At 36.6% G+C, this 26,917-nt stretch overlaps 1 long non-coding RNA gene and 1 pseudogene across 1 annotated transcript in view; both read left to right on the top strand.

Annotated features, from left to right (window-relative positions):
- Positions 1 to 26,917, top strand: part of LOC109026193 (uncharacterized) — a 519,202-nt gene that overhangs the window by 175,511 nt on the left and 316,774 nt on the right. The window lies entirely within an intron of this gene.
- LOC101130714 (keratin, type II cytoskeletal 8-like) lies at positions 2,722 to 4,188 on the top strand (annotated as a pseudogene).

Here is a 26,917-nt window from a genome sequence, read left to right as displayed (position 1 = left end):
AAGCACCAAGCTAAACTATAGCTCAGTTATTTTACCAGAGAGAATCAGGGGGAAAGGCAGCTTAGATGAGCTCTCTGGGTGTTAGAAGAAACACCAAAGACTGGCCCCAAAAACTACCCCTACAGGGGGACCTGAATTTAATTGGCTATAATCGTGGAGCAATTTATGTTCCAGAGCATCGTTGAAAAAAATATAGCAATTTACTGGCTCTTTCTGGAGTCTAACAGCTGTGTGTGATACCAACAGAGGCAGACAGCTAAATAGAGATATCAAGGAAAAAGATAGCTAAAGACAGTTCTGTTAAAACAACAGTCATCCCAGGGTAACCTTGTACAAGCCCAAAGCTTGAGTGATATTAGAAGCTTCACACTGCAGGGAAAACAGCCTTCACTAAAATAGTCCAGCCAGGTCACTAAACAAATAAACAAGCAAACAATAATAACATCAAGCTCTAGCGGAGTGCAGTCGCTCTCTAGAGTTGCCATAATATATTACCTAAAATCCCCCAATTTTTAACAACAACAAAATAAGGCATACAAAGAAACAGGGATATATGACCCATGCATGAAAAAAAAAAAAAAAGTAGAAAACACAAACTGACTGTGAAGAGGCCCAGGTGTGCAATTCAACAGAAGAAACTTCAAAGCAGCTATCTATCATAAATATATTCAAAGAACTAAAGAAAACTATGTTTAAGAATTAAGAAAAGCCATGATTACAGTGTTTCATTGAATAGGAAACATTAGTGAAGTAACTGAAATTGTTTAAAAATATATAAAGTTTAGAGTTAAAAAGTAATACAAGTAAAATTTAAAAATTTGCTAGAGGAGCTAAAGTAGATTTGAAATGGCAAAAAAGGAATCAGTGGATTTAAAGAGAGATCATTAGGCATTATACTGTTAGAAATACATAACTAAAATAAAACTAAAAATAAATTAACAGAGCTCAGAGAAATTCAGGATTCCATGTAGTTTACCAAGAATAAGAGTAGCAGGAAAGGAGAGAGACAAAAAAGCAGAAAAAATATTCGAGAAATAATGGCTGAGAGCTTCCCAAACTAGATGAAGAAAACAACCAACCAATAAAAGAACTGAGAGGAATGCCAGGTAGGTTAGCAACAAAGTGATCTGTATCAGAGCCATCATGGCATCAATGACACAGACAAAGAGAAAATCTTGAAAGCAGTAAGAGCAAATGACTACTCATAAAAGGAATCCCAATGAGAATAACAGCTGACTTCTCATAAGAAACAATATTCAAACTACTAAAAGAAAAGAAAAGCAACTGTCAATCAAAAATCTTATATCCAATAAAACTACCTTTCAAAAATGAAGAAAAACATGCATTATTCCAGTCTACTCATGAGTAAAGCATCAGAAAAACTCCAATAGTGGCATGCTGTGGCAAACCTAATCAGTATACCTGAAAACTGTCAAGGTCATTAAAAACAAGGAAGTTCTAAGATACTGTCACTGTTAGGGGAAAAGGTAAGGAAACATAAAAATTATGTAATATGATAGCTTAGGTGGAACCCTGGCAAAGAAAAAGAATGTTAGGTAAAAACAAAGGAAATCTGAATAAACTATGGACTTTAGTTAATAAGACTATATTATTACTGATTACTTAATTGTGACAAACATACCATACTAATATAAGATATTAACAAAAAGTTGAAAAATATAAAGGTAAAATGAAGCTATTCCCAGGTAAACAGAACTGATAGAATTCATTGCTAACTGACTCATCTTTTAAAAAATGTTAAAGGAAGTACTTCTGGATGATGTCAAGTAATCTTAGAAAGTAATTCAATTCTACATTGAAACACATGTATATGCATACACAAAGGAGATGCAGCTAAAGCAGTGCTTAGAGGGAAAAGAAAAGCTCTAAATGCCTGTGTTAAAAAAGAAGACAAAACTTCAATCAATAATCTAACTTTCCACCATAAGCTATTGGGGAAAAAAGAGCAAACCAAACCTAAAGCAAGCAGAAAAAGCAAATAATAAAGATCTCAGTAAAAATTAATGAAATAGAGAATCTTTTTATTTTTTTATTTGTTTAACTTTTATAAAGAGTAAATAAATCATCAAAATTGAAAGTTGATTCTTTGAAAATAGAAATGAAAATGGACCAACTTTTAGCTATTTAGCTAGACTGTCCAAGAAAAAGAATAACTCAAATTACAAAAATCTGAAAAAGAAGGAACATTAATACAGAGCTTATAGAAATAAAAATAATTATAAGAAAATACCATGAAAAAATATGCCATAAAATTAGAAAAATCAGCTTAAAAATAACAAAGTTTTAGAAAGATACTAATGATCAAAACTGATTCAAGATGTAATAAAAATATTAACAGACCTATACAAGGAAAGAGATGAATAATAGTTTTAAAAACTTTTCACAAAGTTTCCAAGCCAAGATACTTTTACTGGTGAATTCTTCCAAACATTTCAAGAAGAGTTGATAACAATATTTCACCTATTCTTGCAAAAAACAAAACACTCAAATGAGAAACAAAATTTTCTCATCCAACTCGTTGGATGAGAAAATTATTATCTTAATATCAAACAAGACAAATTATAAGAAAACTGGAGAACAAAGTTTTAATAAATAAAGAGAAAAAAGTCCTCAACAAATTACTAGAAAACCAAACCCAGACCAAGAAGCAGCTTCTCTGCTCCTTCTGGAGTTTCTGCCTGGTTCAGCCCGCCTGCCTCCACTCCTGCCTCCACCATGTCCAACGGGGTGACCCAGAAGTCCTGCAAGGTATCCACCTCTGGTCCCCGAGCCTTCAGCAGCCACTCCTACACGAGAGGGCCCGGTGCCCACATCAGCTCCTGGAGCTTCTCCCCAGTGGGCAGCAGAAGCTCCCAGGGTGGCCTGGGCAGAAGCTATGCTGGGGCCAGCAGCATGGGAGGCATCACCACCATCACGGTCAGCCAGAGCCTGCTGAACCCCCTTAACCTGGAGGTGGACCCTAACATCCATGTTGTGCACACCCAGGAGAAGGAGCAGATCAAGACCCTCAACAAGTTTGCCTCCTTCATCGACAAGGTACGATTCCTGGAGCAGAAGAACAAGATGCTGGAGACCAAGTGGAGCCTCCTGCGGCAGCTGAAGACGGCTCAGAGCAACATGGACAACATGTTTGAGAGCTACATCAACAACCTTAGGCGGCAGCTGGAGACTCTGGTCTAGGAGAAGCTGAAGGTGGAGGCGGAGCTTGGCAACATGCAGGGGCCGGTGGAGGACTTCAAGAACAAGTATGAGGATGAGATCAATAAGCGTACAGGATGGAGAATGAATTTTTCCTCATCAAGAAGGATGTGGATGAAACTTACATGAACAAGGTAGAGCTGGGGTCTCGCCTGGAAGGGCTGACTGAGGAGATCAACTTCCTCAGGCAGCTGTGTGAAGAGGAGATCTCGCAGTTGCAGTCCCAGATCTCGGACACGTCTGTGGTGCTGTCCATGGACAACTGCCGCTCCCTAGACACGGACAGTGTCATCGCTGAGATCAAGGCGCAGTAGGAGGAGATCGCCAACCGCATCCGGGCCGAGGCTTAGAGCATGCACCGGATCAGGTATGAGGAGCTGCAAACGCTGGCTGGGAAGCACCAGGATGATCTGCAGCGTACAAAGACTGAGATCTTCAAGATGAACCGGAACATCAGCCAGCTCCAGGCTGAGATTGAGGGCCTCAAAGGCCAGAGGGCTTCCCTGGAGGCCTCCATCACAGATGCCGAGCAGCCTGGGGAGCTGGCAGTTAAGTATGCCAACGCGAAGCTGTCCGAGCTGGAAGCCGCCCTGCAGCGGGCCAAGCAGGACATGGGGCAGCAAGCAGCTGCATGAGTACCAGGAGATGATGAACGTCAAGCTGGCCCTGGGCATCAAGATCACTACCTGCAAGAAGCTGCTGGAGGGTGAGGAGAGCCGGCTGGAGTCTGGGATGCAGAACATGAGTATCCATACTAAGACCACCAGCTGCTATGTAGGTGGCCTGAGCTCGGCCTGTGGGGTCTTCACAAGCCCCAGCCTCGGCTATGGGCCAGGCTGCAGCTTTGGCTCTGGTGCGGGCTCCAGCTCCTTCAGCCGCACCAGCTCCACCAGGGCCGTGCTTGTGAAGAAGGTTGAGACCTGCGATGGGAAGCTGGTGTCCGAGTCCCCCGACGTTTTGCCCAGGTGAACAGCTGCAGCAGTCCCTCCCAGCCTGCCCTTCCTGCAGCTGCCCCAGAGTGCAGGGGAGCACAGGGAACAGGAGACCCACCTAAGGCTCAGCCCTAGCTCTCAGCCCACCCTTGGGGGTAGTTTACTGCCTGGGGACCCCTTTGCCCATGCCTCCAACTACAAAACAATTCAATTTGTTTTTTTGGTTTTTTTTTTTTTTTTTTTTTTTTTGGTGCAAAATAAAACCTCAGCTGGCTCTGCAAAAAAAAAAAAGGAAAAAAAAAGAAAACCAAATCCAGCAACATAAAAGGATTATACATGACCAACTGGGATTTATCCCAGGTATGCAATTTTTGAATACCCTAAAATCAATTAATGTATTAATCAATTAATTTGTATCAACTGGTACACTATTTCAGTAGAATAAAATACAAAAACTTCCCAATACGTTCAGGAAATGAATTTTATAAAATTCAACCCTCATTTATAAAATGCTTGAAGGGCAAGCATCTGTGAAAAATCTACATGGTCAACACACTTAGGAATTAATTTAATAAAAGACATGCAAAAATTATTCTGAAAACTATAAAGCATTGTTAAGGAAATTAAAGAAGACCTAAATAAGTGAAAAGTCATGCCATTTTTATAGATCAGAAGATTTAATATTGTTAGGATGGTGATACTTCCCAAGTTTATCTATAGATTCAACAAAATTCCTATCAAAATCTAAGCTTTTTTTTTTTTTTGGTGCACATTGCAAATTGATCCTAAAATTCATATTGATATTGTTTGTCTCTCCCCACTCAAATCTCATCTGGAATTGTAATCTCCAGGCCTTGAGGGAGGGAGCTGGTGGGAGGTGATTTGATGATGGGGCAGTTTCCCCCATGCTGTTCTTGTGATAGTGAGTGAGTTCTCATGAGATCTGATTGTTTGATAAGTGTCTGGCACTTCCCCATCTCTCTCTTTCTCCTGCCACCATGTAAGATGTGCCTTGCTTCCCCTTCATCTTCCACCATGATTGTAAGTTTCCTGAGGCTTCCCTAGCCATGTAGAACGGTGAGTTAATTAAAACTCTTCCCTTTACAAATTACCCAGTCTCAGGTATTCCTTATAGCAGTGTGAAAATGAACTAATACAATATGGAACTGCAAGGGACCTAGAATCACTAAAATATACTCAAAAAAAAAAAAAAAGACAACATTTGGATCACACTCCGTATTTCAGAATTACTACAAAGCTACAGTAGTAAAGACTGTTTGATACTAGCAGAAGGATAGACATAAAGAGCAATGGAATAGAGTCCAGAAATAAATTTTCATATAACTATTAATTTTCAAAAAGCCAGAGACAGTTCAGTGAGGGAAAGAATAGTCTTTCCAACAAACTGTGATGAGAGAACTAGATATCCATATGCAAAACTAGGAATATATACTCTTTCCTCACATTATACACAAAAAATAACCCCCAATGAATCATAGACTTAAAAGTAAGTGCTAAAAACATAAAAATTGTAGAAGAAAACATAGAAGTAAGTCTTCATAATCTTGAGTTATGTGGTCTTCTTCAATATGACACTTCATATTTGCTAAGACATTTATACCAAAAAAAAAAAAAAGCGAGAGAGAGAGGGGGAAAAAAAAAGGATGTGGAGAACTTGGAATCCTCTTATTCTACTGATGGCAATTTAAACTGTGCAGGCATGTTAGAAAATAGTCTGACCATTGCTCAAAAGCTCAAGCATACTGTTAGCATATGACCAAGAATTTCACTCGTATGTATATACTTAAGGGAAATGAAACATACCTCCACACAAAAACTTGTTTGTGAATAATGTATTTGTCTAGAGCTGCCGTAACAAATACCACAAAGTAGCCTAAACAATAGAAATTTATTTTCTCACATTTCAGGAGGCTGGGAGCCAGAAATCAAGGTGTCAGACAGGTTGTTTGTTCTGAAGTCTCTCTCCTTGGCTTGTAGATAGTGTTCTTTTTCTGGTGTCTTCACATGGTATTATTAATCTTTCTATGTGATCTGTGTCCTAACATCCTCTTATAAGGATGCCAGCCATATTTGATTAGGACCCACCCTGAGCACTCCATTTTAACTTGTCTCTTTAATGGTCGTATCTACAAACAGAAAAACATTCTAAGGAACATGAGTTAGGGCTTCAACATATGAGCATTGGAGGGACACAAATAACATCGTGGGACAGTCCATAACAAATATTCATAGTGTCCAACACAAATAACATTGGAGGGACAGTCCATAACAAATATTCATAGTGGCATTATTTATGATAGTCAAAAACGTGGAAACAATCCAAAGCCCCGTCAGCTGATGAATGGATAAATAAATGTGTTCTACTCGTATAATAAATATTATTTGGCAATAAAAAGTAACGAAGTACTGACATGATACAATATGAATAGACCTTGAAAACATGCTAACTGAAAACAGTAATCACAAAGGGTCTTGTATTATATGATTCCATTTTTATTACATGTCAAAATATGAAAATCTATAGAGACAGATAGTAGGTTAGTAATAATCTATGGCTGGGGGTCAATTTATAGGAAATGAGGTGTGACTACTAATGGTTATGAGGTTTCTTTTTGGGGCAATGAAAATATTCAAAAATTGTGGTTGAAAAACTTTGTGAATATACTAAAAACCACTGATTTATATACCTTAAATTGATAAGTAATATGATATATAAATTATGTTTCAATAAGGCTATTATATATTGAAAGAAAAAAATAGTACATATAATGACATACAGGCGAACAAAAAATATGAATAAAAAACAGTGATGACAGAGACATAGCCAATGGTACCTCCAAATGGATTTCTAGCAGAAAAAAAGAAATAAATGTGATCAAAGGGATATTTTAAAAGCAATGGCAAAGAATTTTTTAAAACATATGAAAACAATGAAGGCAAGATTTTATAAAGCCATTCAATTCAAAATAAAACCCAACAGGAAGAAAACCACAAAAAGACCCATCATAATGAAACTTCAGCTACCAAAGACAAAGATAAAATTTTGAAAGAAGTAAAATGAAAAATCACAGATTATTTTGAAGCCTTGACTGATAGTTTTTAATTATTGAGAAAACCTAGACTAAAAGAGCAAGAATAACTTTCCCAGCATCTCAGTCATTAAATTTTTCAAGCAGGATACAGAATTACATATTTTTATCCAATTATCTTTTCACCATAATATATTGCCTAAACAGTTGTTTTTGAAGAAGAAAATGTGAAATGAAACTCAAAATCCATGACTGATTTATTCACAGCCTGAGAGTGTTGAGGAGGCCTGATTACAATGGTAGTAAATTTTTCTATTTTTGCCACGTGAAATGGGGTATCTTTAAAGTATGGGCTCAGTTGTACTTTTCTAAAACTTCCAGGAAAACATGGAAAGTTTATGGTGGCATCAGGGATTTTCTGGAAAAAAGAACATTTATCTGGCTTATCTCTAATTCAATTTCTTCTGACTGTAGCAAGGAGGGAAAATTCATCGGCATATCTTTTTCATGGAGCATGGTAGAAATTAACTATGAGGCCCAAATAGTTATAATTATTATTTAGAAAACTCTCATCTACTTACCGTATTCTGCTTGTGTGAGGTTCCTTCAACATAGTCCAAATCTAAGAAATATTGATCACAATCATACATTAAGACCCAGTGTCAAAGGCAGATCAATTTTTCTTTTATATAATTTCTGATGAATTTTTGAATGTGGAATAGAAAGTTGTCTAATAGAAGTGCTTTTTTCAGACTAATATACATGAATGCTTCTGGTCTAATGCTCCCCAATTTATCAAATTTTCATCTCTATTCTTTCACAATCATCACAGAAACCATAATTAAAGGAACAACAGATGGTTAATAGAAGCTGCTGTTTCTATGAGGATACTAAGCTATGGGCCTTATTTGAGAATTATTATAAAAGCAGATATAAAAGGCTAGTCTAGATAATTTCCCAAGTTGAAAAAGAAACCAAAAAGAAATGAAAGAATGTACAAATTACCTCTCATAAAATTCTCTAGAATTTTCACCTGGTATTTATTCTACTTGGCTTGACTCCCACTGTGAGAAAACTGTGTCTTCTCTATGCTTTCAAATTATTTGGAACATGGATGGCTGATAATAATAGCAGGGATGGCTATTATGTATGTGTTAAGGTTGATTAGGGTCTCACTAGTTATTTCTCTTAATGATAAAGCCTTTTAAAATGTCGTTTAAAAAAAGAATAGATTTTGACAATATCAAGAATGTGAAAAAATCAATTTATTTTAAATCCATTGATAACTAATTTTAAATCATATACAATTCAGTCACAATAAATCTCTATACATATATATTTTAGTCTTCTACAATTTGATATGAGCAGTTTGTTAACTATATTTCTACCTCAGAAAACTAAAAAGTGTTCGAATTCATTTGATTTAAAATTGCCAAATGAGAAAAATGAACCTCACAACATATGAAAGAATGTGTAGGCTGCAGCTAAGGGCAGTAATGGTCAGTGATTATCTTCTGAAGACAAAAATACAATTAGAATAAGAAAGACATTTCAACCATTTTTACATCAAAGTCACCTCAATATTTATTTAAGTTCCCCCAATTTTGTGGAATAATAAGACTTCTTTTTTAACGGAGAGAAATATTTCTTTAGATAATCAAGGGGATACATGTTAATGTTTTGCACTGGTGCTGCTTCCTGATGAACTACTTAATTTCCTGGGGGGATGAGCACCTTCTCATTTCTTATATAGAGGAAAAATGGAGGATTAAGGTGAGAGAGAGAAATTAAACTCCCAATTTAGTTCTGTTAGTTTATTTCAGTTCCTCAAGCTCCTGCCTACTTTTCACTAAAGTTGTTTCTTCTTGCTAGAATGCTCTTTTCTTTGGCTTATACCTGGCTAAGTTCTCAGACCAGATTCTATTTTAAATATCATTTCATAGACGCCTATTCTAAATCTGGCCATAATCCTCACTCCAACTCTAGCCATATTATACTTATCATTTATCTCCCTTAATGCCATTTATAACATTTTATGAGTTTACATTAGCATATGTGATTATTGTTTTGATGTGTGCCTTCTGACACTTAAATGCCTGCTTTATTCGCTGGTGTGATCCCAGAATGTAACACAGTGCTTTGCTAGGCAATAATATAAATAAACACTTATTATTTCTTTTCTCCAATATTTTTGGACCCCTACTATGAGGAAAGCCTGTGGCTGTGTTGTGCTGTGAAGGCTATAGAGGTGTATAATGCCACACTTCTGCCTTTAAGAACTGTATAATTAAAAATGTGAAATTATATAAGTTATCATAACCGAAAGCAAAAATTGAAGTCACAGGAGAAAGAGATCAAAAATTTCAACTGAAACAAAGGTCACAGCTATCGAAATAACTTTCCTTGAGGGAATTTAAGGACACTAATTAGCCAACTGCTCTGTGTTCTTAGGATGAGGAGGTAGCTCCTTTCGTAAAAAGGCAAATAGTGAGTCAGGAGACACAGCTCTGTATCTGAACAACTACCTTCCCTCCCACAGGCTTCCTACATATCCAAACTTTTTTTTTTTCTTATCTTCTTACACTAGTCCCCCAACACCACTCCTTTTTGCAGAGCTAAAGTTCAAGACTGTTTAGCAGAGAATGTAGAAGTGTCACAGAGAAAGCTATAAGGCAATTTGGAGATTCCAATCACAATGAATTCCAGCCTTCACAATGACACAGGAGTTGGACGACAGTGTTAGCATCTACTGTCAAAATCGGTTTCCTTCGTGATTAGAAGGTGTTTAACTACCAAACTAAATTCTACATTCCAAACTTCTAAATACCTGCCTGTCACTATTTATTTCAACTTCTTTGTCTCTTTGCAAAACACTTGTAACATTTAAACAATAAGAATGATGAATACTGCCACACAAAGATGTTTAAATGGCTTCTGCTAAGGAATGGTAATCGGTGAAGGACAGACATATGGACAACTAAATACAATTTATGTCTAATAATATAGTGCTAATTTTCAAAATCCAAGTCCTTTATATATTTTTGTAGATTTACACCTAAATATTTCATTATTTGAGCTATTGTAAATGGTTATTTCAGTTTCCATGCATTCATTGCAAGCATATAGAAATACCACTGATTTTGAACATTGTTCTTATGTAGTGCAAACTTGCTGAGTTCAATTATTAGTTTTAGAAGGGTTGTTTGAGATTATTTGAGATTTTCTATGAAGACTTTCATATCATCTGCAAATATAACTTTTTTTTTTCCTTTCTGGTCTATATTCCTTTTTTCCTTTTCTTGTTTTATTGCTCCATCTAGGACGTCCAGTATGATGTCGAACAGCAGTGATGAAAGTGGACATTCTTTCTTTGTTCCTAATCTTTGGAGGGAAATATTCAGTCTTTCACCCTTAGAATATTAGCTATAGGTCATCAGTACATGTTCTTTATTGAGTTGAGAAAGCTCCTGTCTGTTCCTACTATTCGGAGACATTTATTAAGTCTCACTTGGTCATGGTGTATAATTCTTTCGTATATATTGCTAAAACATATTTCTTAACATTTTCTTAAGAATTTTTGTATTTATGAGAAAGATTGTATTTTGTTGTTTTGTTTTGTTTGTATTTTCTCTGTCTGGTTTTGGTGTCAGTACAATAAATTAATAATAAATCATAAAATGATTTGGGAAGTCTTTCCTTCTCTTCTGTTTCCCAGAAGAGATTGTGTAGTGCTGACATTAATTTTTTAAATACTTGATAGAAGTCTCCAGTGAAACAATCCAGACTTAGAGATTTCTTTTTTATGAGAGTTTACATTGCAAATTCAATTTTCTTAATATTTTAGGGCTATTCAACTTACCTATTTTAAATAAGTGGTGGTAGTATGTGCTTTTGAAGATTAGGTCCAATTTATCTAAGTTGTCAAACTTGTGTGTATAGAATTAGTTGTAATAGTGCCTTATAACCCTTATCATGACTGCAGTGTCTGTAATGGTATCTTCCAGATCACTCCTGATTTTAGTAATTTGTGTCTCTTCTCTTTCTCTCTTTTCTTTTGGTCAGTTTCAATTTTTTTTGGTCTTTTTAATAGAACCAGTTGTTTGTTTCATTGATTTCTGATCTTACATTTTTAATTTACTTATTTCAGCATTCTTTGGTTTTATTTTGCTCCTCTTTTAGTTTACTGAGGTGGGAGCTTAAATTATTGATTTGAGATATTGATTCACTTCTAATGTGAGAATTTAGTGCTATAAATTTCCTTGTGAGCTGTGGTCCACATATTTTAATAAGTTTGTAGTTTTATTCACTTCAATGTACTATGTGATTTTTCCCTGAAACTTTCTCTTTGATTCATGGATTACTTAATTATGTTGTTTATTATTAAGTGTGTAATTTGGTTTCCAAGCATTTGGAGATTTCCCTCATATACTTCTGTTACTGAGTTCCAGATTCCATTGTTCTCAGAGATTTTAATTCTTTTAAATACGTTGAGGATTTTTTTTTTTTACAGCCCAGCATATGGTGTGCCATGCTACATGTACACTGTATGCACTAATGAAAAGTGTACTATGCTGATTTGAAATGAAATGTTCTATATATGTCAATCAGATCTTATTGATTAATGATGTTGTTGAGTTCTTCTACATTCTTGCTAAACTCATGTCTAGTTTTTCTATTAATTGTTGAGACATGGATGTTGAAGTCTCCTATGTTTGTTTATTTGCCTTTTTGTTTTTTAATTCTATCATTTTTATGCAAATAATTGTGGCCCTTTTTTGGTATATATTCATTTAGGATTTCTGTGACATATTTGGGGATTGATGTTTCTTATATAATACTCGCTCTGCCTTTATTAATATTGTTTGTGTTGATTTTGCTTTATCTGATAATATGATGGTCACTGTTACTTTCTCTGGCTTAATGTTTGAATGGTGCACCTTTGTACATTATTTTACTTTAAACTTACCTATATTGTTTTATTTTAAGTGAGTTTCTTGTAGTCATTTTGTTAGATCATGTTTATCATGATTTTTAAATACATCCTTCCAATCTCCTTCTGATTAGTATGTTAGATCATTTAATGTAATTGGAAGAGAGAACACAGCCTAATTCACTCTTTGAAGCCAGCACCATCCTTGTACCAAAACTATACTGAGACATTACAAGAAAGGAAACTAGGACCTGGCGCGGTGGCTCACGCCTGTAATCCCAGCGCTTTGGGAGGCCGAGGCAGGCGTATCACAGGGTCAGGAGATAGAGACCATCCTGGCTAACACAGTGAAACCCCATCTCTACTGAAAATACAAAAAATTAGCCGGGCGTGGTGGCAGGCGCCTGTAGTCCCAGCTACTCAGGAGGCTGAGGCAGGACAATGGCGTGAACCCGGGAGGCGGAGCTTGCAGTGAGCTGAGATCATGCCACTGCACTCCAGCCTGGGTGACAGAGAGAGACTCCGCCTAAAAAAAAGAAAGAAAGAAAGAAAGGAAACTATAGACCAGTATCTTTCATGAACATAAATGCAAAATTCCTCACCAAAACATGAGTAATTAAAATCCAACAGTGTGTTAAAAAGAATTATACATTATGCCTGGTAGATTTAGTCTAGGTATGCTAGTCTAGTTCAACATTTAAAAATCAATGTAATCCACCATTAACAGGCTGAAGAATAAAAATTATATGATTGTGAAAAAGCATTTCACAAAATCCAATACCAGGATAAAAACTCTCAGTAGTGCAGGAATATGGAAAAACTCCCACAACTTGGTAAAGAATATCTACAAAAAAATTATAGCTGTTATCATACTAAATAGTGGAAGATTTGGTTCTTTCCTCCTGGATTAAGAACAAGCAGATATCCACTCTCATCTACCTATTAGGGTTGGAAGGTCTGGGTCCCCACATGAGAGCAGGAGGTGACACTATGGGGTGGATATCCCAGTTACCACATAATGGCTGAGAAAGTCCTAACTCTCCACTAGGACTCCTTTGGCATTACCACTGGGGAAAGGAAAGGAGAATTCAATACTTGTCACCACCCAGTGGAGACAGACATCTCCTCTGACATGGCAGTGCTGTGGGAGGAAAAATGAAGAGGGTGGGAGAGTCAGGGGCATATTTACTATTGCTCACCAAGAATGAACGTTTTAGCTCCCTACTCATTCCTACTTTGACATCGCCCTGGTAGGAATGGGAGTGGGTGGTGAGGTGCCTTTTTATATAGCCTGATAATGCAGAATTCTAGGATCCCCATGAGGAATTTTCAGGACCCTTTTGGACTGAGATACAGAAGAATAAAAATATGTTGTATCTGAAATCCAATGAAAATGACCATGTTATATTTGATTCGGATTTTAAATCTTTCAAGGTTTGTTGATGGAAAGAATAGGCTTTCCTCCCTTCTGAAACAAAATTAAAGGAGACTCAAAGTAGCTAGAGGTTGTTTCAAGATGGGGAGAGGGTTAGCTTTCTACTGCTTAGTTGGACACTTGCTTGGGCAAGAGACACATAAATCTACTGCTGGGTCTATCGGAGGGGATAAGAAGAGAATTAGAGTAAACTGACACAAACAGTGGGCAGTTTGGGAAGTATATGAGAGTCTGCCATGGGTCAAATGGTAGTGAAGCTTGAGGCACCTGGCCACATTTAGGTCTCCAAATATAGGACCAGGGAAAGATGGAGTAGGGGAACCACAGAATATAGTAACTTAAGCACACATCCCATGAGAGAAGCAGGCCTTACAGGTCTGCCATTTGGAGGACAACAAAGGTCAGTCAGTGTTGCAAAAGCAACAGAGATGGCCTACAAAAACATTAAAACCTTACCTAGTAAAGTAAGGAGAAATTTCGCTTATACCTCCCCTCTACCCAGGTGCAGCTCTCCAGAAGAGCTGGATTGCAAAAGGCGGATGGGTTTCCAAGCCTCTGTCACTCCACAGTAAGCCTCTCATCTCAGGTTTGCATTGGTGGCAGTGTCGGTGGAAGTGGGCATGGGGGATGGGGAAGCAATGTAGAGTATGCTGAGGAAATGAGTTTTGAATTGAGTTTGATTTGAAGCTTTCAAGTTTACCAAATTTTAATAATTGCTAGTGAGCAATTTAGATTTTTAAGCTTTAACATGGTCCAAATTTTAATAACTGTGAGTAAATGGAAAGCTGTGGAAATCACATGATTTATTAATGGACAGCAACATATATTCTACAAAGCAGTGACTGAAAAAAAAAAGCCATTTCATTTTTAAACCCCACCACGTTGAGCCTCCTTGACAAACTGGTTACTGAACAAAAGGTACTTAAGACATCGACAGTTTTTCTTATTCATCATTGAGTTTGTGGCTGCATTACTGTGCTGGCTGTGATAAAAGGGATGTATGAATATATCTAATGTCATTTATTAATAAAGCAGAAGTTATTTTTCATGTTTAAGTGAGGGCCACTGAACATAATGCTTCTACTTTCTATCCATCTCCCTGTTTACAAAGCAGACTAGAATATGATTCACAGCCTTGACTGCCATTTTCCTTGACATTTCACTTACCTGCTTTCCTCACCCATTAGCCTGCCTTTGAGAGAGTGTGGACACTGTGTAGTAGATAATCTTAATAGCTAGGACATCTGGTGTAGCCTAACAGACAGATTGTCTGCCTACTTAGACCCTCCGCACGAGTAAAAAACGCATAAGAACTTGACCTTTGCAAAGTGGAGCTGACCTGATAAAAACCTTTCCACAGAAGGCAACGTCATCTCCTTCCCAGGAACAAAACAGCAACTGTGTAATGTCAGAGAGGAAAAATGAAGAAATTAAAATGGATATAACTTGGTTGTCATTTGATTTTGTTAAAAGAGCAAAACATATTTAATGATAATTTTTACATTTTGAAATAATCTTGGCTATACATTCTGCAAAAATGAAAATAGTATAAAGAACACCTGCCTTCCTTTTGCTCATATTTACCTATTGTTAATATTTTACCCCATATCCTGTATATGTGTTTACTTCATTATTTTTCTGAAACATTTGAAATAGTTGAACAAAATATACATTGTATATATAATGACTCTTTACCCCCAATATTTCAATGAGTATTTCCTAAGAATAGGAATGTTTTCTTACATACCATCAGTACAATTGACACATTCATAAATTTACATTGATACAGTATGTTTGTCTAATAATGATTTACATTCTCATTTTGTAGTTTGTCTATTCATGTCTTTTATAGGGTTTTCCAAAGAACAAAATCCTTTGATGTTTAAGCTTCAGTGAGGAGTAGACCATTAGAACAAGCATATATAAGAAATTCTACAGATTTAACTTTTTCTTAATGAACCAGTGCACCAAAAGAAGTTGGCAGTAACAAAGATGCCCTGTCATTTACTACTTATGCCTTTCCATGAAACTGGTAGTTATTTAGGAAGAAATAAAATACCAGAACAAAATACCAGAGAAATATGACTTTAGGAAACTTTTCTTGGTCTAATCTACCTTCTAAGAGATCTCTACATTAAAAGAGTAATTATGAAAATTTCTGGGTGTAATCATTCACACAACAAAGAGTCCAACTGGAATCTAAATTTCAGTTCTTTACCTGGCACCAAGCTGTATTTCTGGTCTGTGAATTCAAGAGCCTCAAAAGTCAATTCAACCAGATTTGTTTTTTCATCAGTTGATCTAATAATGTATTTTATGACATTTTTGAAAGAACATACACCAGAGAAACATACCTAAACCTTATATTAGGATATGCTACCCGTGGATCATAGGATAGGGGCTACATGTTAAAGGTGCAGAGGTGGACAGCAACAAAAAGAGTCACATGTTCTCCTCCTATGTGTCCCTGCCCCTTTTCAATATGGCTTACAGCTCTTCCTATTAAGGGGTGAAAACTATATTGTTCATTCTTTGACTTGGTTGACCATGAGACTTTCTTTGGGCTATGGAAAATCAGGAAACATGCCTCAAACAAAAACTTGATGAGTTCTTTTACCTTGGGCTTGTTCTCATTTTCTTTTCTTTGAAACCTTGAAAACACCATGTATTAGCTTCCTGGGGCTGCCATAACTAAGTGCCGTGAACTGAGTTGATGAAAACAACTCACACTTTTTTATCCTTTCACACTTCTGGGGGCTGGACATCTGAAATCACAGTATCAGCAGTTAGTTCCTTCTGAGGTGTTATGAAGGGAAATCTGTTTTGTGCTTTGTCCTAGCTTCTGGTGGCTCCCAGCAGTTCTTGGTTTTCTTTGCCTTGTAGCTGCATCACTCCAATCTCCACCTCCACCTTCTCATTCTCTTCTTCTTTCCATTTGTCTCTGTCTGTCCTCTCCTTTTCTTTTAAGGATGTTGGTCATTGATGTTAGGGCCTGTCCTAATGCAGTATGACCTTATTTTAACTAATTGTATTTGCAATGTACTGAGTTTCTGGGTGGACAAGAATTTGGGTGGGGGATATTATTCAACCCAATATATATGAAGTAGAAAAGCTTGAGCTAGGCTGCTTGAAGATTGCAGACCTTGTGGAAGAGAGAGAAGCAATCCATGCTAAGGCCCACATAAATAAACCAGAATTCTAACTATTAGACTTGCAAATAAGGCTGTTCTAGATAGAACATCCAGCCACAAGCCAACCTACCAAATGACCACAAATATATGAGAAGGGTAACTCAGCCAACCCTCAAAGCTGAGCTAAAGAAAATGGTGGTTGTTTTAAGCTACTATGTGGTGTTTTGTCTCCTCATAGCAAAAGCTGACATATCTGTTTTCAGTATCCTAGGGGCAGGTCTGATATCAAATCCCCTTAAACAATAGACAGAATACAACTTTAGTTTTGTTACCTGTACAAATATGTGAACATCCTTCTTGAAGAGCTCAGATGGAGAAACAAACATAATAAAAGCAGTTCCGAAGATACTTTAGTATTGATAACTAATCCACCAGGATAACTACACACAAGAGCAAAAGATACATAAAGGCAATGTCTGAGATCATTACACATTTTTTTCTTCCCTTTTTTTTTTGATGGAGTCTTGCTCTGTTGCCCAGGCTGGAGTACAGTGGTTTGATCTCAGCTCACTGCAATTTCCACCTCCTGGGTTCAAGCAATTCTCCCTGCCTCAGGCTCCCGAGTAGCTGGAATTACAGGCGCCCACCACCACACCTGGCTAATTTTTGTATTTTTTAGTAGAGACAAGGTTTCACCATGTTGGTCATGCTGGTCTTGGACTCCTGACCTCAGGTGATCCGCCTGCTCCCAAAGTGTTGGCCGCCCAAAGTGTTGGGATTACAGGCATGAGCCACCATGCCCGGCCCACTACACATATTTGGACATGTATCCAGATTGACATCTATAATATATAATCCTTTGAATTTAGTTCCACAGAAGCTCCTGACCACATAGCATTACTGGACAGGTAATTATTACGTGTTCTCTGCCTCAAAACACCGCAAAATCAGAATCATGGCCCTACATGTTGACCCAATGGTTGCCACTTGCATCTGCTCAGTTTTTAACTCATAAAAATATGGACTCCTAGAAAAAATAAGAAAATGGATATAGAGCTAGTTTGCAATGGTCATTCATTTTATGGGACAAGGTTAAGAGAAGTTTTCCCCAAAATATTTCTAAAAACAGAACCTCTTTCACTGATCCTGCAATTTTCTTCAAAAGAATGTTACTTACTGCACTAGATAACAAAACAAAACAAACAAAAATGATTACCTTTATTTTGAACAACAATTTACTTTTATTTCTTTAAAATGTTTAAAGGGAATGTTTAAAATGTCATAAACATGTAGCGAACTAAAAAGAAAAACATAATAATAAGTGTTGTTGTTCAAAATGTAATTTACGGCCAGTAGTAGAAATGAGGCATCATTCTTAACATGTCTTTTTTCCCCCTTTTTCTACTCTCTGGAGTGTTTCCAGAATCCTATCATTATCCATCTTGTAGTACTTAAGCTCACCTCTTCAAAATGTAAATGGATATTTGAAGATATATAACTTTTCCAAAAACAAGTTCTAGATTTAATGAAGTATGTTTTAGACAAAGTGTATTATCTTTAAGGAATTGGAGAAATCCTGAATGTGTGTGTGCGTTTGTGTGCGTAATTCTTCTAGGCAATTACAGACCAGAAGGCACGGGAAAAGGAATAATGAAAGAAAGAAAGGAAAAGAAAAAGAAAAAAAAAAACTAAACCCTAAATGAGGGAGCAAAAACATTAGGAAGCTATCCATCTGTCTGTATGGTTTTGAAGCATCCCTGACAGGTGGCAGATACATGGAAAAATGACCTCTGGAGGGCCCCTTCCAGAACTGTGAATAAATGAAACCAAGTAAAAGCAAAGTTAATCAAGTAATTAATTCCTCCTCTGATTGTGTCTCCTTAGTTTTTCTCCCTAGATATTTAAAATAATTATATTAAAAGGCAGAGCAAGGAGTTTTTAGAATAATTATATCTGGATTTTGATTGGCTGTTCTTCAATACCAGAAGAAAAAAGACCCTTGTTCTTGAAAGAATGTGATTATGAGAGATGTTATTAGAGTAATTAATTCATTGCTGTGATTGTTTCTTGTTCGTTAGCACAAATGTGGGAAGAAAGTTCAAAAATTGACTTCACTGAATTTGTTTCTGAAATACATTTTACTAAGAGACCTTTGAAAGTTGACTGTCAAAGGGAAAAGCCCAGGAATTTCTTCAGTTTGATTTTTATTATAAAATGGAAAGAAAAAGACCATGCTTACAGAATATTCTGTGTCTCCAGGTGAATATTCATATCTGATGTTTCCCAATTCCTTATATTAAGGCCAATAAAATGTCCTCTGAAGTTGAGTCTAATCTTTCCACACACAATGAGAGAGGGACAAGATCTTGCTTTAGAAACATAAGCATTGCTAACAACAAAAATTATTTAAGCTGTGACTAAATTGAATGAAAATATAACACCCTCATCTTTACATCCAGAGATTCTATCAGGTCATTAATCAAGAGCAGATCTCCCAAATGCATGACAAGTTGTGTACACTGTGTTTGTAATCAACTGTAGAAAGAGATGAGATTTTAAGATTCTTACTAGTACCATAATAAAAATGATGATCTCAGAAAAAGTCGAATTAGTTTAGCAGAGTCTAATTTGACTTATTAAACAAGAAGCCCATATATACATAGGAAATATATGTATATTTCATATTTTAAAAGCCACATCTTCCCCCCTCCCACCTTCCTTTGTCTTCCTCTTTCTTTCTCTTCCTTCCTCTATTTGGGCATGAGTAAAACAGCTCCTAAGGCTGTCTTTGTGTCTAAAGATATGAGTTGAAAAGCTCTTGCTAGATTCATCCAAGGCCATTTAGAGGAGAGTTTGGCTCCATTGTAATATGAGGTCTCTCAGTAATGCTGAGGCTAAAGATAAGTTCTTACAGTTCAGCATCTGGTATTGTAACTCTGAGCAACCTAGATGCCACTGTTCTGACTCTTGTTGTTTGTTATAAATGACTCAATTTTCAAGATTTGAGCAGGCATCAAGGGGAAATTTTGGCATATGTAAGCAAGATATGTGAAATTTAAAAAAGAGGTTAATGTGAAATTTTAAAAAGAAGTTATTAAGTGTTCTAAATAGTGGCATACATTGGAGGCTACATTGTGTTAACCGCTTCCCTAGGCCCATATATGGCACAGAGACCAAGAATGTGGAACCTGGGGTGGACAAACACAAAAGACCATATTTTCTGAGAAAAATCAAGCTTCTTAGCCTGAGCCTTTTCATCCTGGATGTGGGGATGAAACTGTTTATCCCATGGTCTTGCTGAGAGAATTAAATTAGGTAAAGAATTAAAAACGATCTATAACTTAGGAAGTTCAATAAAAATATTGTTTATTGTGATGTGTCTATTTTGATTAAAGTTTGTTCCCAGTGAAAGAAACTAAAAAAAAAATACCTCCACGGTCCAAAGTCAAACTATTTTGGGAAGGCTTATAGCTTACTTCTGCATAAACAAATACTAAGATGATTCTAAAAAAGATCTTACATAGGCTAAAAAATAATATAACTAGACAAGGAAAATCTACCTGGTGATTAAAGTATAAAATATTTCACTGGGTAAATTTACAAAGTAGTCTTAGTATCTATCACTTGCATCGTCGAAAAACATGAAACTTAAGATTTAGGGATGTAGATGATAAAAAGCAAGGCTGAAATGGTAAAGGGTAAAGAACTCAAACCAGACCAGGAGTCTTCTATGTCTTTCTCCAGTAAAAATACCCCCACTTCAGGAATATGTGGGCATACCAACTTCCACATACACACACTCCCGTGGAAGTACAAAAAAAATTCTGAAAATGGCAGAATTTTTTCTGTATTTATTTTGGGCTGCTTGGGGTTAAAGACCTGATTGTGTAGCATTGATGCTTCTCTCCTGGTAATGAAGACTCTCTGAGCTCCTACAGCATACAGTCTCCTAAAAAGAAACTAGGCAGAGTATTGTTTTTGGTAATATTCTCAAGTCCTAAAGCAACAGCAGTGGGATCAATGTAGGAAGGTGCCATTATAAACAAGTCTGTGTTCCAAATTCTGGAAAGATGTATCTGGTCTCAGAGGCCTGATTGCCTACAACATCCAGGACGAGAGGCACCGGTGTGAAACACAGAAACCTGGGGGAGGTGTAAGCATATGCTTGAAAAGGAACTGTGTCTGGATAAACCATGCTAAGAGGGAATGGGATTGAAGAGAGTCCTTTCTGCTTTTCGGGTCAAAGTCCTTGGCTCCACCCCTGCCATAGGCCAAGCTGTGAGCTTTTTTCTAAATATTAGTTTAAAACACCAAATACAGAGCATAACTAGGATAACTAGATTTTTGACCTTGAACTAAATAAAGTGATCAATTTATAGGTGAAGATGTTAACCTTAAGAGATTAGTTCAAGAACTATGTAATGGCAACATTGACAAATAATGCATCACATATCTTTTGTTTGCTTCTGTAGACTGACCCCCTTCACATCCCACCCAGCTTCTTGTCATAGAGGTTACCTTGTACCCATTACAGCAGCAGCTCTAGGATATTTCATTCTGTGGTTCCTTGTTGTGTTAGGCCAATAGAGGGTCTCAGTAGGGCATGGAAAGAGGAGGAGAGTAGGTAGTTGTATATTTCTCTACCTCCCACCCTTGAGACATTACTTTGGGCTAGTTGTGTCCCATGAGCAAAAGTCACTTTCTCTCCAGGTGGACTCCTCTGCATAGCTCTCCAATTCTGGATTCCAATAACTTAATCCATTTACTTAGGCCTTCGAGTGGACTTGGAGGGTTAAGAGTGGCAAATTTTCTTAAGATAACTACGCTCTTTTTGCTTTTACAATCCACCAATAAGTAAACTTTTATAAAATTATTCTAACTTGAGAACACCTTTGGTTTTCTATTTAAAGCCTGAATGAAACAGGGAAAGGTATATATCGAAAAGCCTGTTCTTCACTTTTGGATAAATTACTCAGGACTTCACAGATGACAATCATTGACTACACTATATATGTGCGGAGACACACACACACACACACACATATATTCTCCCATTAGTGCTAGAAATGGGTTCTATGAAAATAAAGAAATGGTTGGTAGTTATTTATGCTCTTAGAGATTTTTTTTAATATCACCTCCAGCCCACTGTGTCAGTTTGTAACTGTGCTCTGTCCTTTCCTGTGAGATTAAAAAAACAACTCCGCAGCAGAGTCATCCATTATTGTAAAAAAGCTTGATGCATAGGGAAAAGAACAACAACAGCACAGAAAAATCTGTATTCTGACTATGGCTGAACAATAGAACAGAAGGTGTTTTTCTGAACTCTGAACAATGGGCATGTAAGGATAATTTCAGCTGCAGAGCTAAGCAGTTTGGATTGACAACAACATAAATCAGCTTTGACAATGCATCCCCTCAGCCAAGTTCACTCATTCATCCAAATTAGAAAACAGAAGCTTAGAAGCATGGTACTAGCTGTTGAAGGACAGAAAACATGTTTGGGGAAATTACTTCTGGGTAACACGCTAGACAGGCTATAAAATGATGCAGGACTCAGCTGAGCAATTAGCACAGTCACCAGTACTCTTTATCAGACATATGATTCAGCTGCTTCTCTTTTTTGTTAATACATGTGTTTGTTTTATGCTATGAAGCTCTGTAGAAACTTTTAAAAGCCTGGGTTGATAGTGATGATATTAGGGTTGAGAAGGTTGGTATGTTTGACAGCAAAAAAGAAGGTTACAGAATAGTTAATCTAGCACAGATGTCAAGAATGGATATTTAATAATAAATGTTGCAGTAGAAATAATAGCTATAGGTCCTTATCACCCAGCCAGCAGTCTGCCAGTAGAATAAGAAGAGATTCACAATGTTCAATGTGGTATTGAACCATCATCTTTGTATCCCAAATTTCCCTCCCACAAATGGGAATTAAAGAGGAAACACATTCACATCACCGCTATACCACTATAGAGTTGCATAGAAAACTAGACCTGTGGGGGATAGATTATTGCAGTAAAGTTTTCCAGGTCCCATACATAGGACATGTTAGCAATTTGGAAATTTTCTTCATTATGTGAGTATCCAACTTCTTTCGTTCTTTTCCAGTGATATTTCTCAGACCTTGCCTAGAAAATTACCACCACTTTCTTACTGATATTCTCACTCTCATCATATTTTTCCCACTATTTATGGAATTATCTTTCTAAATCCTGAGCCAGATCACGCCACTCCTTTGGCTTGTGACTACCAACAGTAATGACTATTTAATGTATAACTCAAGGTGTTTTATGATCAAACTCCATCACAGTTTTTAGCAGCAACTCTAGCCCGGAAGTCAGAATAGTCAGAACAATTCATAGTAGCTAGTAATAAGCAATGTGTTCTCAGACAAATCATGTTTCCTTCCAGAATCAGCTTACTCGTATGTTAAGAAGTAATCCAAAGGAAAGAACAAAAGAAGAAACAGAGGAAAGGAGGGAGATGGGAAAAAACAGCTCCAACTCTTTTTCCAATTAACACTATGATCTGGCATGTAACTTTTTCTGTTTACATTTTTTAATTTACAACTACATGTCTTCTCTATCATTCTTTTGTCATCTTACAGGTTTCTGTCAACCTCAGTACCTATGAAACCTTCTGTACCTGTGTACATAGTTGGAAGCTCAACTCTTAGGCCACCTTCCTAACAAAGTTTTAAGTTCCCAAAATAAATACAATTTTCTTCCATCTCTGCTTTAATACCACTTAATAGCAATTGTTCTATAATTCATATTATAGTTAATGATTCTCAGTCAACTTTCCCTGGCAATCTGTGAATATATAATTTCACCTAGAATATCTTGTTACAAATGGTTGTAGAACAAACAAAATGGTGTCTGAATTGGGAAACATGGTGAGGGGTGGCTAATACCTGATATGACATTTTTAGTAATGTTACTTATGGTACACGTCACAGACATGCAGTGTTCTTTCATGCTTCCAGATGAATCAATTCAAAACAATGCTGGATAACAAGCTATATCAGTTAATCTGCAGCTCATTCCATTCCTTCATTATTGCAAAGGATTTCAGACTCTCTCCAAGCACATAAGATTTACATTTAAATTCAGAATCCTAGAAAAAAAATGTTTCCAGGTAAGGAACTTGGAGCTGTCTTTATTTAGCAGAAGTAAAAATTGTGGCCAAGAGAAATGAAGTCATATTCCTGTTTTTGGCAGTGCAGGGTCTCATACCCAGTTCTTAGTCCTTTCTAAAATCCTTCTCCTCCTACTCTTATAACACTAAACCAGCTTCTATTTTTCAAGAGCCACCTCCCTCTACCATATCTTGGGAATGATGGAACTTGTCTCAATTCTTGAACTGCCTACCTAGTGGCTGTCTACCCTTTGCAAGCTCCCTGTAATAATTTCTTCCTGTGAGCCACCTCATCCTTCACCATGAGGCATTCTTGGAGTTACTGTTCACAGTTCTGTTGACAGCAGTTAATTCATCCCAGTGTCAGCAGGAGAGGAGAAGACTTGTAATGGACCAGAGTTTTTTTGTGTTTTTTTTTTGTTTGTTTTTTGCTTCATCATTTTATTCTCCACATCATCATATTAGGCTCTAGAAGTATTGAATACACATACTCATGTAATAATAGATGGCATATCAGTAAAGAAAATAACTAAATGGATAAAAATTTAAATAGTAAACTTATTCTGACACTCCTCATGATTCAAGAGGAAAAAATTGCTCCAAAACTAAGTCCATCTTAAATGAATGCCCTTGTAGATATGTTTCAGTTCTTAGTCTTGATACCCTGCCAAAATTCCTAGTTTACACCTGCATTTTGGGAATAGTCACACTGTTCTTTAGGGGAACAATCTCCCTTACCTAGAGTGATCCTTACCTTTCTCTCACAACTCAATGTATAGTCAGAGCCTTACCTACCATTTATATTTTTCCAAAGTCTTAATTGTTCTACTCAGAACATATCAGCATTGCAGTTTCATAGGAAGATGAGAGACCTAAATGTTTTTTAGAGAAGATGACTTTGAAGTTGCTGTAGACATCTGTGCCAAAAACTCCTACCTGTCTACTAAAAACTATTTTCCATTTTCCTTTTTGCTACCACAACTCCAGTGTTATTTAGTAGTGCAAAATGCTCATCTTAAAAAAAAAATTTCAGCCAACAAATAAAGTATAGGCATTGCTGTGTGACATGAGCAGGAGCTGATTGACCAGGGCATGCAAGAAGGCTATTGCTCTGATGATTAATATGGCAGGTTCAGTTGGCATGCCTTTGCTTCCCCCATCATCCCTTCTTCCAGCTTATTATGCAAACACTTTCCTGGAGGTTCCACAGCTGTTGTTTGACTAAAGGCTAAGGATGGCATAGCAGAAAGAAAAAACAAATATTGTTAGAGCCACTTCACAAATCCTGGACCTTCTACCTTCAGATTCCTTGGAAGTTCGGATAAAATAAATCAAGGCTGTACATGACTGAGTCACATGTTTTGGGTTTCTTTTACATATGGCTGAGAACTAAAGTTCCACATACAAGAAAAGGTTAATCCTTCATATAGTATTAAGATGCTCAAATATTAAGTCTCTGTTAGTGGGATATTAACAGAAGCTGAGTATGGTTAAACTCTGTGTAAAGGACAGGGCTAACAGGAAGATTTCACTTCAAATAGACTTAAAAATACAAAATGGGATGCTTTGTAGTAATTTTAAATTGCATAATGCACAGGGTAATTAATATAAATTTCTTTTCTAATCTTCCCAACAGTAATAAAGACACATTTTTTTACTTCCATTTTGCATACATGGTAATGGAGCATTAGGGCACATAAATGTCTTAAATTTACCCAGCTATAAGTTATAGATTCAAAGCGAGGTCTGTTAGCTCAAAAATCTGCCTTTTGGTATACTCCTAAAGTGATTTAAGAAGATTATAAAAGATGCAAGAAATAAAATGTGCCCCACCCAGTGAGAACATGTTTAAGATTCTTGTTTTTGCTACCAAAGATACAGAGACAAAACTGTAGAAATAGGTATGGAAAACCAACTGATTTTTTTTTGAGAAAAAGTTATTAAACACAGTCTCCCTCCTTTTTCCTTGGCCAGCATATTAGACAGTACTGAGAGAATAGAATGGGAAGCTATTTTTGGTTTCCTGTAGAAAGAAGATTCCCCGAATAAATACTGGTGGTTTAATGTTATATAATGTGATGTGACTTAATAATACATTTAGAAAATGAGGGTAGTAATACACAGCCACAGGAAGAGCAGTGCCTAAGAGTAGATGCTAATTTCATACAGTAGGCATGGGATAAATAGGACATGGATCACTTAGCAGCATACCAGTGGAATTTAGACAAGCAAATAAAATCTATACTGGTTATACATGCATTAGCCCATTCTCACATTACTGTAATGGAATACTCAAGACTGGGTAATTTATAAAGAAAAGAGATTTAACTGACTCACAGTTCCACATGGCTGGGGAGGCACAGGAAACTTACAATCATGGCAGAAGACACCTCTTCACAGGGCTGCAGGAAACAGAAGTGCCAAGCAAAGGGGTAAAAGCCCCTAGTAAAATCATGAGACCTAGTGAGAACTCACTCACTATCATGAGAACAGCATGGTGTTTGCCACCCTTGTGATTCAATTGCCTCCACCTGGTCCTGCCCTTGATACATGAGGATCATGGGGATTACAATTCAAGGTGAGATTTGGGTGGGGACACAGAGCCAAACCGTATCATAGATTCTTGTTTTTGACACAGTTGAATAAAACTGAGTAAATACTTGAAAATTGTTTTCAGTAGTTGGAAATTCATAACAGAACTTAATGTATGTTTTAATTATATGCAATTATGCTTAAGTAATCTGTCTAGTAAGTTTTGTATAATTTTTGTTGTGAGTGATGTTAGTAATATTAGCTTATCTTTGTATTATTTTATTAAACTCCCTAGGTGTTATATCCTTTCAGGCGTTGATGTCATGAAATATAGATTGAGAGCACTCTATTTAAAATATATATTAATATTTAGGTGCTCACTGAGAAAAAGGCATAGGAGCAAAATCTTTTTTAAAACTTGGGCTTTTTACACAGTAGGTATGGTGTATGTAGTCTTCACATATTAACATGTAAAATATATAACAGAGATAGGAATCTACTCTCTTGATATTTACTACAATCTTCGAGTAAATACAAAATAGAGCTTAGCC

This window comes from Gorilla gorilla, chromosome 2, assembly GCF_029281585.2.
Source record: "Gorilla gorilla gorilla isolate KB3781 chromosome 2, NHGRI_mGorGor1-v2.1_pri, whole genome shotgun sequence".
NCBI classification, from domain to species: domain Eukaryota; kingdom Metazoa; phylum Chordata; class Mammalia; order Primates; family Hominidae; genus Gorilla; species Gorilla gorilla.
The sequence above is the reverse complement of the archived record's forward strand: the minus strand, read 5'-3'. Positions and strand labels throughout refer to the sequence as shown.